This window comes from Papaver somniferum, chromosome 3, assembly GCF_003573695.1.
Source record: "Papaver somniferum cultivar HN1 chromosome 3, ASM357369v1, whole genome shotgun sequence".
In the NCBI taxonomy this organism is placed as follows: domain Eukaryota; kingdom Viridiplantae; phylum Streptophyta; class Magnoliopsida; order Ranunculales; family Papaveraceae; genus Papaver; species Papaver somniferum.
This window is the reverse complement of record NC_039360.1, coordinates 171,153,574-171,166,843: the sequence shown is the minus strand read 5'-3', so window position 1 is coordinate 171,166,843 and position 13,270 is coordinate 171,153,574.

The following is a 13,270-nucleotide window of genomic DNA, read 5'->3' as shown; positions in this document are numbered from 1 at the left end:
AACATCTGAAAATCATAAGTTCCCACAATTGGAAGAAAAGTTTTTGGTGGGAAAACAAAGTCAATCATGGTATCAGAGCCTGGGTTAACCACATCAACCAGAGGATGGGTTTCTAACAACTGGACTTCTTCCTGGACATTATTAGGTTCGGGAGAGCTAGTATGAAGATTATCTGACACAATGTTTGAGGCACAAATATCAAGTCCCAAGTGAGGGATCTCTGTAAGAGCTAAAGGTAAGGCACAAGGAGAATGATAATCACCCCCAAACTTAGAGTTTTGGGTGTCTCTAGATAGACTAGCTACAATTTCCTTAATTTCTAGATCATCGGAATCCTGAAAATGGTCAATTGCTTCGTGTAGATTATACTTAGGTGATGCATCCTCACTCATATTTAAAAGCTCTACGAGTTCATCTTCTTTGTCTAAGACTAATGTTTCTAAATCGCTAGACTCTAAAACAATATTCTCAGAATAAACTCGTTCCTCTAAACTATCATTGGCTTCGTAATCATAAGGAAATACTACATCGTCTAAAACGAGAGTATCTCTAGTCAAATCCTCGTCCTTTTGAATAAGTGAATAATTATTAAAATTACTTGGATTTGAACAAGAAACATTATCATTATTAAGTTCAATTGGAGTAACAAATTCCTTATCACTATGCCTATATATTTCAGATTCTTTATCAATACTATCCTCATCATAATCATAATAATATGAAAATGGTTGAACCTCATCTAAAAAAGTAGTGTCACCAATTCTAACCTCATCATCTTGATTATGTGAATAACTATCTTCATTCTCAAAGGAATTATTGGATACACTATATTGGAAATTCAATTTATTTCGAGCAATACTGTCGTTCGTCTCTAACTCAAGTCTACGTGTCGACTCAGCTATCCTCTCAAGGGTCTCTTCCAAAGAAAGTTCCCTTAGTTTTGGATCTAAGTTTTGAGTTAATCTATTTAGGATATCTTCTAAAGATTCACTCGTTGTTGCAGTCCTTTCATCCATAACTACGTTGTTCACCTCATCTAATTTATACGTCGATTCAGCTAACTTACGTGATGACTCTGCTAAATTCCCGAGAGACTCTTCTAGATAAGGAATAGGAACTGAAGGATCATAAAAAGGACTACTTTTCAATAGTTTGATTGTATTCTATAGAGACGAAGAACTAGTACTATAATCTTCTTGCTCGTATGACTGATGTACGTGTGGGTAGTAATTGGGCTCACCATGGTATGACCCATAACCTTCAAAAGGTTGGCGTTCCCAACCACTATTCACACTATGGTCATAAAAATAATAATATCCATATTGTTCAGTTAGATAATCATATTCATTCTGATGGCTATTATAATACCAGTTTGACATCTTAACTGCAAAGGAATTCTAAACAAGCACAAAGAAGGCTGACTCGACCACAACAAGCCTATTTTATCTAGCAGACAAAAAGCATGATGGCTCCCTTAGATTGTTTCTAGAATAGCTTCTATCTTTCGAAGGGGAATTCGTTACAGTTTGAGCAACCCCTCTGGATCAATCCGAGCTAATGTGAGATGAAACTGAGGCGAGGATCAATGGAGCTTTGATACCCAAGGCCTCACCGGCGTTACTAGGAGGCTTGTTTCAACTCCCAGAAGTCATCATGAACTTTGAAATTGCTTAAAAAGTGACCAATATTCTTCGAAATTTTTTTCCTAACAAGCTCGATACCCTATAGGTCTCTTTCTAATCAGATTTTAAAGCTTAGGTTTGCGTTAGGTTTTGTTCTCCTAAAGCGGGCAAGAAGGGAGCGGTGATGAAATCCAAACCCTTATCTGTTTAGGCCAGGCCTTTCCCTTTACTAGGAAAATAAAGACAGTCCGGTTCGTCCTCAAACAATTAGCACCTTAAGGAGTACAATAACTCGCTTGCAGGGGATTCGCGAGTGTTTCGATTGGACTTACCTCCCGTACTAGACGGGGGATGAACCGTTGTCGTCGACTCGGGACACGACTCCTATGCCGTGTGCGAACCTGAGGGGCCGAGGTGATATTGTAATCACCCTCCTTCTCTGCACACAATTTAATATTCTTTTTTTATTAATACCCTTCCGTAGGGTTAAGAAAATAAAATAAAGTCCAAGTGTTTAAAGTTCAAAAAAAAAAATAAGAAAAATAAAATTACAGTTTTCCTCACACACTCTAAAAAATAAAATAAAAATATCTAAAAAAAACAAACTAAAAAATTAAAAATTAAATCCTAAAAATTTATTTGTCTTCTTTTCTTCTTTTTTCGTTTTTCGCTTTAAGCTTTTTCCTCTCCAAGTCCTTAGTGTTCCACTTCGAACCTGCAAAATAAAGACAAAAAGAAACGTAAAAAGGAACAAACAATTCTAAAAAAAATAATAAACCTAAAAAAATTCTACCTAAGCACAGGTCCGTGTCGGCGGCGCCAAAATGATTATGGATTTTCTGGGGTTGTAGTAATGAGGTTCAAACTCTCGGACTTGTGAAGGATAATTTTTTAGATTTAAAAATATATATACAAAAATATTAACAATGGTGAAGAGACACTAGGACGCTGAATTTCACTACTTTTCATATTCTTGTGGTTCAGTCATTAACTCTAGACAATATAGCTCAAACAAAAGAAGTTGTGACTCTAATTCTTTGCCAAAACTAGATTTCATAAAACATTATCTGTAAGCCGTAAGCATGACGCATCAAAAGTAATTTAAACTAAGCATGCGACATCAGACAAAATAACAAATAATTAATAGAAATCATTAAACAATTAAATCTATGCAAAAAGTCATATAGAGAATTAATTCATTTACCACAATCATGAAAAGTTGCTTCCTCCGTTGTCCCAGTGATGGGTTCTAGCTCCGCATATTGGAAACACGCTCAAAGAAATTTTTCATTGCTCAAAAGAGGTGTACAAATGATGAAATGGAGAAAATAATGAAAATCGGGTGTTTGCAACGTTTATAATTGTTGCAAACACCGTTACAAAGAACGATAATTGAAAAGTGTTGTAGTATACGGAATACTACGAGCCTCAGATGACAGTCGTTGTTACTGTAGCATGAACGACTGTCTCTGGTTGTATAATGTTCTTCGTGTTCTTGAGTTGCAGCAGCAGAAATGGTGGATCTGCAACTCGATTTTTCTTCACTATGTAGCCTCCAAAGCTTCCCCAAACTCTCGACCACCTCTCTAGTAGACCCAAAGAGCCTATTTATACCCAACAACAGCTCCAAATCTCGCCAATAACTCCAATATAATTCTTCATTATGCGGGCAGTGAATAAAAAATTTTTCCGAATATTTTCTTACCAAACTTGGAATTTCTTGCGTAAACTTCCTCCCTCCACGCTCCAAATCGATTCTTCACGACCCAAAGTGATTTTCGAGCCATTCCACATCATCAGAACACGTCCATAACTCTCCATGACGCGTGATTATCATCCTCCAGTGCATGCATGCCCTGTTTTGAACTCGAGAATCAAAACACGTATTCCAGCCAAATTTGATCGAAACCACCACCCAAACTTTGTTCCTTATGCCAAATCACATCTTTGTGCCAATTTTCAGCGATTGAATCGCACTCTAACCTATTCATTTTGACGATCAAAATTCTGCCAGTTGAAAACTTCATTTCCCGCCAAAAACACAAATTCAAATTGTTGAAGAAGGTGCCCCTTATCCAGAGTGCTGGGGTGCGAATATCAATTGGGATGGAAATAGTAATTTTTGGGTGGAAATAGTAATTTTTCTGGGTTCCTCCGGGATATTTCTGGGACGCTTCCGGTGCATTTCTGGGGTGCCTACGGTACATTTATGGGGTGCCTTTAGTAATTTTCTCCGGGGTGTAAAACACTGCTTTTTGAGCCCATTTCACCGCAAGGGCTTATTTCTCTAAAATTTCCTACAAGAACACAAAATAACACAATAAGTACTTAATCGAGTCTAACAATACAGAAAATTGAGAGAAAAATAGACACATAAATGCGTCTATCAAATACCCCAAACTTATTATTTGCTAGTCCTCGAGCAAATTTATTCTAGAAAGGAAAATCATTTGAACCCCTAGGTGGCCCTAGTGGTTGAGTGTTGTCTCCGGAGGGTTTACCAGAGGTGTACCCACAAAACCTTTACTCCAGACCCTAGCTATCTACGCAGAACCTTGGAAGGCACTAAAGAATTTCCTTGGTTGGCATACAATCATTGACTACATGAGGAAGTACCCTGATGCGAAATTCCAATTGTTGTACACGAGTTTGCACTCAAGCATACTAAAATTCATATAAAGTGACAGAGCTCTACTCAGATAGTTTCTGGACATCATAAACCGGAGTCAACCAATCACATGGATAGATTAAGAAGATGGATGTAGAGAAAAATATGGATGATGTTGACTAAGGTGAACCTATCCTAATGTACTGAGATACTGGTCTGGACTAATATCAACACACTGGCATATACAAGGGAACCAGTGGTCGATAATCCTAACTCTAGGTCAACTCTGGCATATACAAGGGTACCAGTGGACGACTTTATTGTATTTATTCCGGTTGGTCTGGTGGTCTGGTCTTTTCTTTCTTTTTTTTTTTTTTCTTTTTTTTTTTCTTTTTTTTTTTGTGTATCTCAGTCACTCTATTTCACCCTAGCAATGGTAAAAATAAAAAAAAAGAAGTGATCAGGATTGTTTCGATGTTTCCATCACGAGGATATGGCGAAACTACCATGTTTTTTTCCCTAACACCTGAGCTCTGTGCTTTTATGAATAGACTCTTCTAGATGTTTCCATCTAATCAGATTGGTTCCTCAACTCCTACAACCAAAATGTTTCCATCCACTTAGATTGGTTAGTGCCTAGCATAAATTTCTAGGCTCTGGAGTTTATTTATTGCAATTAAAAAGTTTCTCCCATACCCCCAAACTTAAATCTAACATTGTCCTCGATGTTCTAAAGATAAAACTAAAAGCATGAACAAGGAGAAACTGTTAACGCTTCAAGCAAGAGAGTTTAGGAAAGATATTACCGTGTTGTATGAGATTGGGTTACCTCCCAAGAAGTGCTAAGTTTAAAGTCTTCAGCCAGACATTGGAAGAATTAGTCACCTCGTAGAATCGTATAGTAGTAGCCGGAATAATTGTGGGTCATCTGAATCAAAAGTATTACCCACAAGAAGAGGAAACTGCAAAGTACCAAGAAGATACCGAACCTACCCTTGCTTAAGACAACTACATCTAGTTGTGGTTCAGGTTCAGGCTCTATAAAAGGGTCTAAATAAAAAGCTTTCATTGGTTGGATTTCCTCAAAGGCATTCTGAAGATCAGGCTGAAGAGTCTGGAAATACTCAAGTAAGAACTTATAAGCGCATAACAAAAGCCTGAATAACTTAGGATCCTCTAAGTCATCATATTTGACTCACATAGCTGACCACAATGAAAGAGGTGGTCTTCCTTAAGAAGATGTGTCGACCCTATTCTCCTAAAGTAATTAGGTTCAGTCTCAAAACTTAATAACCGACACATCTGAAAATCATAAGTTCCCACATTGGAAGAAAAGTTTTTGGTGGGAAAACAAAGTCAATCATGGTATCAGAGCCTGGGTTAACCACATCAACCAGAGGATGGGTTTTTAACAACTGGACTTCTTCCTGGACATATTAGGTTCGGGAGAGCTAGTATGAAGATTATCTGACACAATGTTTGAGGCACAAATATCAAGTCCCAAGTGAGGGATCTCTGTAAAGCTAAAGGTAAGGCACAAGGAGAATGATACTCACCCCAAAACTTAGAGTTTTGGTGTCTCTAGATAGACTAGCTACAATTTCCTTAATTTCTAGATCATCGGAATCCTGAAAATGGTCAATTGCTTCGTGTAGATTATACTTAGGTGATGCATCCTCACTCATATTTAAAAGCTCTACGAGTTCATCTTCTTGTCTAAGACTAATGTTTCTAAATCGCTAGACTCTAAAACATATTCCAGAATAAACTCGTTCCTCTAAACTATCATTGGCTTCGTAATCATAAGGAAATACTACATCGTCTAAAACGAGAGTATCTCTAGTCAAATCCTCGTCCTTTTGAATAAGTGAATAATTATTAAAATTACTTGGATTTGAACAAAACATTATCATTATTAAGTTCAATTGGGGAGTAACAAATTCCTTATCACTATGCCTATATATTTCAGATTCTTTATCAATACTATCCTCATCATAATATCATAATATGAAAATTGTTGAACCTCATCTAAAAAGTAGTGTCACCAATTCTAACCTCTCATCTTGATTATGTGAATAACTATCTTCATTCTCAAAGGAATTATTGGATACACTATATTGGAAATTCAAGTTATTTCGAGCAATACTGTCGTTCGTCTCTAACTCAAGTCTACGTGTCGACTCAGCTATCCTCTCAAGGGTCTCTTCCAAAGAAAGTTCCCTTAGTTTTGGATCTAAGTTTTGAGTTAATCTATTTAGGATATCTTCTAAAGACTCACTCGTTGTTGCAGTCCTTTCATCCATAACTACGTTGTTCACCTCATCTAATTTATACGTCGATTCAGCTAACTTACGTGATGACTCTGCTAAATTCCTGAGAGACTCTTCTAGAGAAGGAATAGGAACTGAAGGATCATAAAAAGGACTACTTTTCAATAGTTTGATTGTATTCTCTAGAGACGAAGAACTAGTACTATAATCTTCTTGCTCGTATGACTGATGCACGTGTGGGTAGTAATTGGGCTCACCATGGTATGACCCATAACCTTCAAAAGGTTGGCGTTCCCAACCACTATTCACACTATGGTCATAAAAATAATAATGTCCATATTGTTCAGTTAGATAATCATATTCATTCTGATGGCTATTATAATACCAGTTTGACATCTTAACTGCAAAGGAATTCTAAACAAGCACAAAGAAGGCTGACTCGACCACAACAAGCCTATTTTATCTAGCAAACAAAAAGCATGATGGCTCCTTTAGATTGTTTCTAGACTAGCTTCTATCTTTCGAAGGGGAATTCGTTACAGTTTTAGCAACCCCTCTGGATCAATCCGAGCTAATGTGAGATGAAACTGAGGCGAGGATCAATGGAGCTTTGATACCCAAGGCCTCACCGGCGTTACTAGGAGGCTTGTTTCAACTCCCAGAAGTCATCATGAACTTTGAAATTGCTTAAAAAGTGACCAATATTCTTCGAAATTTTTTCCTAACAAGCTCGATACCCTATAGGTCTCTTTCTAATCAGATTTTAAAGCTTGGGTTCGCGTTAGGTTTTGTTCTCCTAAAGCGGGCAAGAAGGAAGCGAGCGGGCAAGAAGGGAGCGGTGATGAAATCCAAACCCTTATCTGTTTAGGCAAGGCCTTGCCCTTTACTAGGAAAATAAAGACAGTCCGGTTCGTCCTCAAACAATTAGCACCTTAAATAGTACAATAACTCGCTTGCAGGGGATTCGCGAGTGTTTCGATTGGACTTACCTCCCGTACCAGACGGGGGATGAACCGTTGTCGTCGACTCGGGCCACGACTCCTATGCCGTGTGCGAACCTGAGGGGCCGAGGTGATATTGTAATCACCCTCCTTCTCTGCACACAATTTAATATTTTTTTTTATTAATACTCTTCCGTAGGGTTAAAAAAATAAAATAAAGTCCAAGTGTTTAAAGTTCAAAAAAAAAAAAATAAGAAAAATAAAATTACAGTTTTCCTCACACACTCTAAAAAATAAAATTAAAATATCTAAAAAAACAAACTAAAAAATTAAAAATTAAATCCTAAAAATTTATTTGTCTTCTTTTCTTCTCTTTTCGTTTTTCGCTTTAAGCGTTTTCCTCTCCAAGTCCTTAGTGTTCCACTTCGAACCTGCAAAATAAAGACAAAAAGAAACGTAAAAAGGAACAAACAATTCTAAAAAAAATAATAAACCTAAAAAAATTCTACCTAAGCACAGGTCCGTGTCGGCGACGCCAAAATGATTATGGATTTTCTGGGGTTGTAGTAATGAGGTTCAAACTCTCGGACTTGTGAAGGATAATTTTTTAGATTTAAAAATATATATACAAAAATATTAACAATGGTGAAGAGACACTAGGACGCTGAATTTCACTACTTTTCATATTCTTGTGGTTCAGTCATTAACTCTAGACAATATAGCTCAAACAAAAGAAGTCGTGACTCTAATTCTTTGCCAAAACTAGATTTCATAAAACATTATCTGTAAGCCGTAAGCATGACGCATCAAAAGTAATTTAAACTAAGCATGCGACATCAGACAAAATAACAAATAATTAATAGAAATCATTAAACAATTAAATCTATGCAAAAAGTCATATAAAGAATTAATTCATTTACCACAATCATAAAAAGTTGCTTCCTCCGTTGTCCCAGTGATGGGTTCTAGATCCGCATATTGGAAACACGCTCAAAGGAATTTTTCATTGCTCAAAAGAGGTGTACAAATGATGAAATGGAGAAAATAATGAAAATCGGGTGTTTGCAACGTTTATAATTGTTGCAAACACCGTTACAAAGAACGATAATTGAAAAGTGTTGTAGTATACGGAATACTACGAGCCTCAGATGACAGTCGTTGTTACTGTAGCATGAATGACTGTCTCTGGTTGTATAATGTTCTTCGTGTTCTTGAGTTGCAGCAGCAGAAATGGTGGATCTGCAACTCGATTTTTCTTCACTATGTAACCTCCAAAGCTTCCCCAAACTCTCGACCACCTCTCTAGTAGACCCAAAGAGCCTATTTATACCCAACAACAGCTCCAAATCTCGCCAATAACTCCAATATAATTCTTCATTATGCGGGAAGTGAATAACAATATTTTCCGAATATTTTCTTACCAAACTTGGAATTTCTTGCGTAAACTTCCTCCCTCCACGCTCCAAATCGATTCTTCACGACCCAAAGTGATTTTCGAGCCATTCCACATCATCAGAACACGTCCATAACTCTCCATGACGCGTGATTATCATCCTCCAGTGCATGCTTGCCCTGTTTTGAACTCGAGAATCAAAACACGTATTCCAGCCAAATTTGATCGAAACCACCACCCAAACTTTGTTCCTTATGCCAAATCACATCTTTCTGCCAATTTTCAGCGATTGAATCGCACTCTAACCTATTCATTTTGACGATCAAAATTCTGCCAGTTGAAAACTTCATTTCCCGCCAAAAACACAAATTCAAATTGTTGAAGAAGGTGCCCCTTATCCAGAGTGCTGGGGTGTGAATATCAATTGGGATGGAAATAGTAATTTTTGGGTGGAAATAGTATTTTTCTGGGTTCCTCCGGGATATTTCTGGGACGTTTCCGGTGCGTTTCTGGGGTGCCTTTAGTAATTTTCTTCGGAGTGTAAAACACTGCTTTTTGAGCCCATTTCACCGCAAGGGCTTATTTCTCTAAAGTTTCCTACAAGAACACAAAATAACACAATAAGTACTTAATCGAGTCTAACAATACAGAAAATTGAGAGAAAAATAGACACATAAATGCGTCTATCAAATACCCCAAACTTATTATTTGCTAGTCCTCGAGCAAATTTATTCTATAAAGGAAAATCATTTGAACCCCTAGGTGGCCCTAGTGGTTGAGTGTTGTCTCCGGAGGGTTTACCAGAGGTGTACCCACAAAACCTTTACTCCAGACCCTAGCTATCTACGCAGAACCTTGGAAGGCACTAAAGAATTTCCTTGGTTGGCATACAATCATTGACTACATGAGGAAGTACCCTGATGCGAAATTCCAATTGTTGTACACGAGTTTGCACTCAAGCATACTAAAATTCATATAAAGTGACAGAGCTCTACTCAGATAGTTTCTGGACATCATAAACCGGAGTCAACCAATCACATGGATAGATTAAGAAGATGGATGTAGAGAAAAATATGGATGATGTTGACTAAGGTGAACCTATCCTAATGTACTGAGATACTGGTCTGGACTAATATCAACACACTGGCATATACAGGGGAACCAGTGGTCGATAATCCTAACTCTAGGTCAACTCAGCTGGCATATACAAGGGTACCAGTGGACGACTTTATTGTATTTATTCCGGTTGGTCTGGTGGTCTGGTCTTTTTCTTCTTTCTTTTTTTTTTCTCTTTTTTTTTTTTCTTTTTTTTTTGTGTATCTCAGTCACTCTATTTCACCCTAGCAATGGTAAAAATAAAACAAAAAGAAGTGATCAGGATTGTTTCGATGTTTCCATCACGAGGATATGGCGAAACTACCATGTTTTGTTTCCCTAACACCTGAGCTCTGTGCTTTTATGAATAGACTCTTCTAGATGTTTCCATCTAATCAGATTGGTTCCTCAACTCCTACAACCAAAATGTTTCCATCCACTTAGATTGGTTAGTGCCTAGCATAAATTTCTAGGCTCTGGAGTTTATTTATTGCAATTAAAAAGTTTCTCCCATACCCCCAAACTTAAATCTAACATTGTCCTCGATGTTCTAAAGATAAAACTAAAAGCATGAACAAGGAGAAACTGTTAACGCTTCAAGCAAGAGAGTTTAGGAAAGATATTACCGTGTTGCATGAGATTGGGTACCTCCCAAGAAGTGCTAAGTTTAAAGTCTTCAGCCAGACATTGGAAGAATTAGTCACCTCGTAGAAGTATAGTAGTAGCCGGAATAATTGTGGGTCATCTGAATCAAAAAGTATTACCCACAAGAAGAGGAAACTGCAAAGTACCAAGAAGATACCGAACCTACCCTTGCTTAAGACAACTACATCTAGTTGGTGGTTCAGGCTCTATAAAAGGGTCTAAATAAAAAGCTTTCATTGGTTGGATTTCCTCAAAGGCATTCTGAAGATCAGGCTTGAAGAGTCTGGAAATACTCAAGTAAGAACTTATAAGCGCATAACAAAATCCTGAATAACTTAGGATCCTCTAAGTCATTCATATTTGACTCACATAGCTGACCACAATGAAAGAGGTGGTCTTCCTTAAGAAGATGTGTCGACCCTATTCTCCTAAAGTAATTAGGTTCAGTCTCAAAACTTAATAACCGACACATCTGAAAATCATAAGTTCCCACATTTGGAGAAAAGTTTTTGGTGGGAAAACAAAGTCGATCATGGTATCAGAGCCTGGGTTAACCACATCAACCAGAGGATGGGTTTCTAACAACTGGACTTCTTCCTGGACATTATTAGGTTCGGGAGAGCTAGTATGAAGATTATCTGACACAATGTTTGAGGAACAAATATCAAGTCCCAAGTGAGGGATCTCTGTAAGAGCTAAAGGTAAGGCACAAGGAGAATGATACTCACCCCCAAACTTAGAGTTTTGGGTGTCTATAGATAGACTAGCTACAATTTCCTTAATTTCTAGATCATCGGAATCCTGAAAATGGTCAATTGCTTCGTGTAGATTATATTTAGGTGATGCATCCTCACTCATATTTAAAAGCTCTACGTGTTCATCTTCTTTGTCTAAGACTAATGTTTCTAAATCGCTAGACTCTAAAACAATATTCTCAGAATAAACTCGTTCCTCTAAACTATCATTGGCTTCGTAATCATAAGGAAATACTACATCGTCTAAAACGAGAGTATCTCTAGTCAAATCCTCGTCCTTTTGAATAAGTGAATAATTATTAAAATTACTTGGATTTGAACAAGAAACATTATCATTATTAAGTTCAATTGGAGTAACAAATTCCTTATCACTATGCCTATATATTTCAGATTCTTTATCAATACTATCCTCATCATAATCATAATAATATGAAAATTGTTGAACCTCATCTAAAAAAGTAGTGTCACCAATTCTAACCTCATCATCTTGATTATGTGAATAACTATCTTCATTCTCAAAGGAATTATTGGATACACTATATTGGAAATTCAAGTTATTTCGAGCAATACTGTCGTTCGTCTCTAACTCAAGTCTACGTGTCGACTCAGCTATCCTCTCAAGGGTCTCTTCCAAAGAAAGTTCCCTTAGTTTTGGATCTAAGTTTTGAGTTAATCTATTTAGGATATCTTCTAAAGACTCACTCGTTGTTGCAGTCCTTTCATCCATAACTACGTTGTTCACCTCATCTAATTTATACGTCGATTCAGCTAACTTACGTGATGACTCTGCTAAATTCCTGAGAGACTCTTCTAGAGAAGGAATAGGAACTGAAGGATCATAAAAAGGACTACTTTTCAATAGTTTGATTGTATTCTATAGAGACGAAGAACTAGTACTATAATCTTCTTGCTCGTATGACTGATGCACGTGTGGGTAGTAATTGGGCTCACCATGGTATGACCCATAACCTTCAAAAGGTTGGCGTTCCCAACCACTATTCACACTATGGTCATAAAAATAATAATGTCCATATTGTTCAGTTAGATAATCATATTCATTCTGATGGCTATTATAATACCAGTTTGACATCTTAACTGCAAAGGAATTCTAAACAAGCACAAAGAAGGCTGACTCGACCACAACAAGCCTATTTTATCTAGCAAACAAAAAGCATGATGGCTCCCTTAGATTGTTTCTAGACTAGCTTTATCTTTCGAAGGGGAATTCGTTACAGTTTGAGCAACCCCTCTGGATCAATCCGAGCTAATGTGAGATGAAACTGAGGCGAGGATCAATGGAGCTTTGATACCCAAGGCCTCACCGGCGTTACTAGGAGGCTTGTTTCAACTCCCAGAAGTCATCATGAACTTTGAAATTGCTTAAAAAGTGACCAATATTCTTCGAAATTTTTTCCTAACAAGCTCGATACCCTATAGGTCTCTTTCTAATCAGATTTTAAAGCTTGGGTTCGCGTTAGGTTTTGTTCTCCTAAAGCGGGCAAGAAGGGAGCGAGCGGGCAAGAAGGGAGCGGTGATGAAATCCAAACCCTTATCTGTTTAGGCAAGGCCTTGCCCTTTACTAGGAAAATAAAGACAGTCCGGTTCGTCCTCAAACAATTAGCACCTTAAATAGTACAATAACTCGCTTGCAGGGGATTCGCGAGTGTTTCGATTGGACTTACCTCCCGTACCAGACGGGGGATGAACCGTTGTCGTCGACTCGGGCCACGACTCCTATGCCGTGTGCGAACCTGAGGGGCCGAGGTGATATTGTAATCACCCTCCTTCTCTGCACACAATTTAATATTTTTTTTTATTAATACTCTTCCGTAGGGTTAAAAAAATAAAATAAAGTCCAAGTGTTTAAAGTTCAAAAAAAAAAATAAGAAAAATAAAATTACAGTTTTCCTCACACACTCTAAAAAATAAAATTAAAATATC